This window comes from Silurus meridionalis, chromosome 4 (assembly GCF_014805685.1).
Source record: "Silurus meridionalis isolate SWU-2019-XX chromosome 4, ASM1480568v1, whole genome shotgun sequence".
Taxonomy (NCBI): domain Eukaryota; kingdom Metazoa; phylum Chordata; class Actinopteri; order Siluriformes; family Siluridae; genus Silurus; species Silurus meridionalis.
Genome location: NC_060887.1, coordinates 38,370,875 through 38,376,821, shown reverse-complemented (window position 1 = coordinate 38,376,821; position 5,947 = coordinate 38,370,875).

Sequence of the window (5,947 nt, the reverse complement as noted above, 5' to 3'; positions counted from 1 at the left end):
TAAAATTCAAGCCCTGCGTCTGCTTGCTTCCTGTCCTGTCCATCTTCTTGACGTCGCATTACAGGTCGTGTAAGAATGCAGAGATTATGCTTTTTTCTTTTGCTGGTTTCCCTTTTTGAGGGTTCTTTCATCCGGGTGCTAAATTTGACTACTGGAGATCGTTTGGCTTGTTCTGGGTGTGTGTCTGTAGTGTGTGTGCTGTGTGTTGGGATAATTACGAGTCGTGAGAGACTGGAAGTGAGAGCGAAGGGTGAACCTGATCTGATTAGACAATTCAGTGGCGTTAGGCAGAGATAATCGGAAAACAAAACAACCTGTGGGGAGATAAGTGTTTGCTAATTGCGATGTTAGCTACGGAGAGATGAGGACCGCTAACACTTAAAGTTCAAGAGGGTTTTTTTAAAGAATAAAACAGGAAATTACGTTTTTTTGTAGAGCTCTACACAGGATCTGGTGTAGATTGTGTAACCCTAAGCATGGGCTGAATAATACTGAATTATTATTATTGTTTATATTACCATCTTTTAGCTAGGAATGTTGTCCAATCAGCTCCAGGGTCCCAGGTTTGACCCTAAACTCAGTTAACTCCCTGTATGAATTTTTTGTCACATGCTCTCTCTGGGTTTTTCGGTTTTCTTTCAAATAGCAAAAACAGAAAGCTAGGCAGAATTCCTGCGATAAATGGGAACTTGTGTGCATGGTGTCTTTCATATTCTCATATGGGGTAAGTTTCCCATAGACTTTTCCTGGAATTTGGTGCAGATTGTCAGGATTATGTACTGGGAATGGGTTTCCCACAATGCTTGACTTTCTGCACCTGGGTGACACTCGTTGTAATTAGCATTATATAATAAGCTCTGATCTCATCCCTACTGAACACCTTCAGGACGAATGTGAACGCTGTCTGCACCCCAGGTCTCCTCACCTACATCAGTATCTGCCTTTTATAACAACCTTGTGGCTGATGGATGAAAATATCCTTAAAAAAATCTAGTGAAACATCTTCCTAGAAGAGTGGCAGGAATTTTAAGAGCAAATTGGGAATAAATGTGGAATGTGATGCTCAAAATCACACATATTTATGACCAGGTGACCCAATAATTTTGTCACTATATTGTGTATATATACACACACTCTCTATTTAATATGTCTGATCGTCCGTTTGAGACGTACCCATGACAACCAGCAGAGAACTGCAACATAGTGGAAGTCACAGCTGTATTCTGTTTGTGATTTGGAGCAAGTGTGTGTATGTGTGTTTGTGAGTGAGTGTTTGGACAGAAGGGAGAAAATGCATTATTTACAAGACAAATATAACTATGGATCGCATCTCTGACCTATCTATAGCTTGTGCATGTCACTCGGACTGTACCATTTACTGTATCATGGGGTATATGGTAAAATATTGATTATCAAACGTCTATGTGAAATACCCCAGAGTTCTGATCTTGTTACTGGTCTACATGACTGAATTGGATGCCAGAGCACTGTGTGACTCCACTGACAAACCGGCGCTTTAACGGCAGTTAAAAACTGACATGTTGTAACCCTTCACACGCAGAGGAAACAGCCGAGCTGTGACCCTCTCACACCTCAATGGGCCCTAAGCAGGTGATAGAGGTACGGTGTCTACACAGCCGAAAGCAGAAATCTGTGCTGAGCAATGAAGATTTTAACTGTAATAAAACTGTAATAAAGTATAATGGAAGCTTAATTATAATGATGTCTGGTCCAGGGGGTGGGTCCTGATTCGAACCTCATCCAAGAGTGTTCAGGTGTGTGGACACCTGAACACAAGCTTCTTTTTGAGCTATCCCATTCCACATGTTTTTATAAGAAACTCTACTCTTTTGGGAAGATGTTTCATTAGATTTTGGAATATATTTTACCATTCAAAAAAATCAGGAACTGATTAAAAGGAGTTGAGGAGCTCTATAGCGGTAAATCTTCCACACACATCCCATCCATGGAAAGCAGATCTTCACAAAGCTGGCTTTGTGCACTTTGTATTGCTGGAACAGGTTTGGATCTTCTAGTTCTACTGAGGGGTTAATTTCATGCTTATACAGTTGTGTGCCAGCTGTGAAGGCTGGCTGGAAAAGTCAGGTGTCCAAAAACTTTTGGCATTTCAGAGTACCCACAGTGTGCTTTAATGGTAATGGTGTTATGAGCTGATGATTAACGAATGTGTAAGAAGTGCTTTGCAGAAGATTCCTCCTCAGGACCCGGTGTGTATACATTTGCACGTCCCTGTTGTAAAATCCCTCCACCTCAGTAGGTATTATGGTCTAATCGCTGGCCGAGGTGTTTTAATTAGCGAGGGATCCTTGTTCGGAAGGCAGATGGCACAATCCTCTGTCTTTTGTTAAAGTCACACTAATTAAAATTCTCTGAGAAGAGCGCTCTCTGCAGAATGCATAATAAGAAGGCTCGCCTCAGAAACTAATAAGAGACCTGATGCCTTGACAACAGCCTCACCTTGAAACTTCGGCCGAGTCGATTTCGCACCGACTCGAGACACCAAAGCCTCCAGCCTCAAGGCGGCAAAGAAACACACACGTTTGCAAAGTTCTGAAGCAGAACAGTCTCTCAGAGCCACATGGCCAGGCCCAAGGCCACACCCTGGAGTCACATGGCCAGGCCCAAGGCCACACCCTGGAGTCACACGGCCAGGCCCAAGGCCACACCCTGAAGTCACACGGCGAGGCCCAAGGCCACACCCTGGAGTCACATGGCCAGGCCCAAGGCCACACCCTGGAGTCACACGGCCAGGCCCAAGGCCACACCCTGAAGTCACATGGTAAGGCCCAGGGCCACAACCAGGAGTCACATGGCCAGTCCCAAGGCCATACCCTGGAGTTTTATAGCCAGGCCCAGGGCCACACCAGTAGTCACACGGCTAGGCCCAAGGTCATGCCCAGGAGTTACACAGCCGGCCAAAGGCCACACCCTGGAATCGCATGGGCAGGCACAAGGCCATGTTCAGAAGTCACACAGCCAGGTCCAAGGCCATGCCCTGGAGTCGTGTGGCCAGGCCCAAAGCTATGTCATGAAACCACATGACCAAGCCCTGGGCCATGCCAAGGAGCCACACAGCCACACCCAAGGCCACATCCAGGAGCCACATGACCATGCCCAAAAGCTATAAGGTTACACCCAGGAGCAACACGGTCAGGCTCAAAACTACACCCAGGTCAGCTTTATAATTTTATAGTGCAGGAACAAAGGAGGAACAAGGAAGTCTACACTATTAATGAGGGATGGGCAGGCTGGGATTTTCACACACACACACACACACACACACACACACACACACACACACACACACACACACACACAAATGCTGGAGCAAACTGACAGCTATAATCAAACAGACTGCAGATTCACAGCAGTCTCTCTCTTTTTACCTTTATCCATCTCAACCTATCTTCTTTCTTTCTTTCTTTCTTTCTTTTCTTGTTTCTCACAGTTTGTCTTTCTTTCACGTGCTTTCGTTCTCCTCTCTCTCTCTTTCTCTCTCTCTCTCTCTCTCTCTCTCTCTCTCTCTCTCTATCTTTCTTACATCCAATTCGTCTTTGTCTCTCTGTTTAGACTTCCCCCTGCCTTTCTGCCTGTCCCCTTACTCGTTTTATCTTTCTTTGTTTACCACCCTGAGAGCAGAAACATACTTGTATGTAACTATAAATGGATAAAAATAAAATAATAGAACCTTAGTAAAATGTAAATAGAACCTTGTAATAGTGAGCAGATTGCTCGTATGCACAGTATGAAGTAAACTTTTTCTAAGTAAGTGGTAACAGAATCTATAACAGCCCAACACCAGCCCAGTATAAATGATAACTCTGTTCTCCTCAGGATCAGAGTCCAGCACCGGCCTTCAGGGTTCATCAGCTTTACTCCTGAGAGGCCTGAAAGGCTGGAGACATGGATTGGTGATTTTTCTGCTTCTTATAATTAACTCATGAGCTTTTTCAGATGTCCAGAAATGGGGAAATTCCCAAACGGTGCTGGATTTCCAGCTCGGCGCGACTTTACTTGATGAGTCCTAAAGGTCAAGCTTTAATAAGAGCATTCCTTATTATTACTGCTGATTCACTTCTGCCTAGTAGGAATGTATTGCTATACACTGTATGGACAAACGTTTGGGGAGTTGAACCATAAAATCGGTACAGTATGTGCTTCTTTTTGAACATCCCAGTCCACGCTTAGTCTCCGTTTGCTGAAGCTCAACTCTTCTGGTAAGATGTTCCACTAGATTTTGTGGAGATTTGTGCTATTTCAGCCACAAGGGTGTTAGTAAATGGCTGGAAACGTCTTGTGTCCCATTAATTTTGAAATCGGGTGCTCTAGTCTTTCCTGGTTTTGAACATGTGTGTTTTTTTTCAACTATCTTATTGACTCAGCCTCGATTTTATCGAATGTTGAAATCGGGAAGACGACGGCATGAAGGCGAAGGTATTTAATTGAGTTTGCGTTTTTAATGCAGCTTGAATAAAGAGCAGTCGCCGGCCTCAATACGTCTCACAAATTGAGTTCACTTCCTCGTTGCTTTTGAACGCTGCACCTTGACTCGCCTCTTTCAACCCAATTAATCCCTGTAATGATGTCAGAGTCTTCCAAAGTCTCACTGTTCTGAGAAAGAAATTTATCTGAGTGCTCATGTGTTTGTAATGAAAAGTACAAAAGATCGGAGGGGAGAAATGTATGATTGACTGTTTGTGGTTATTTGATTTTTTCTTATTATTAATCTTCTTCCTCTTCTTCTTATTATTCCTATTATTGTAAAGCACATTTGTGTGTGTGTGTGTGTGTGTGTGTGTGTGTGTGTGTGTGTGTGTGTGTGAAAACACCAAGTCTTTTATGTTGTTTTAAGAGACATTTACATGTTCCTTGGCACTGTAAAGGTGTAAAGGTTTTCTTTGACCAAACACATCTATAAAGGAAACTTTATTATAATTTAAAAAATCCTCCCTCAGCACGAAGAACAGCTTTACACACTCTCAGCATCTGGACAGTTCATTTCTCCAAACATTGAGCTAAAATACTTTGCCGTGTCTCTTATAAAACTTGCCAAAGATGTTCTTCATGTTGGAGATGTTGAAGGTTTCTTGTTCATCTCAGAGCAGTTCAATAGGATGTGGGTGCGGGTTGGACTACATCAAGGATCGGCCCTGAGCCCTTTCCTGTTTGCAGTGGTGATGGACAGGTTGACGGACGAGGTCAGGTAGGAATCTCCCTGGACTATGATGTTTGCGGATGATATTGTGATTTGTGGTGAGAGTAGTGAGCAGGTTGAAAAGAGCCTGGAGAGGTGGAGATATGCGCTGGAGAGAAGGAGAATGAAAGTCAGTAGGAGTAAGACAGAGTACATGTGTGTGAATGAGAGGGAGGGCAGTGGAGTGGTGCGGTTGCAGGGAGAAGAGGTGGAGAAGGTGGAGGAGTTCAGGTACCTGGGGTCAACAGTGCAAAGTAATGGAGAGTGTGCTAGAGAAGTAAAGAAAAGAGTGCAGGCAGGGTGGAGTGGGTGGAGAAGAATGATAGCAGGAGTGATTTGTGATAGTAGGGTATCTGCAAGAATGAAAGGGAATGTTTATAGGACTGTGGAGAGACCTGTTGTATGGATTAGAGACAGTGGCATTGAGTAGAAGACAGGAGGTGGAGCTGGAAGTAGCAGAGCTGAAGATGTTAAGGTTTTCGTTGGGAGTTACAAGGATGGACAGGATTAGAAATGAGTTTATTAGAGGGACAGCGCATGTAGGATGAGGGAGGCGAGATTGAGATGGTTTGGACATGTGCAGAGGAGGGACATGAATTATATTGGTAGGAGAATGCTGAGGATGGAGCCACCAGGTAGGAGGAAAAGAGGAAGGCCAAGGAGAAGATTCATGGATGTGGTGAGGGAAGACATGCAGGTAGTTGGTGTAAAAGAGGCAGATGTAGAAGACAG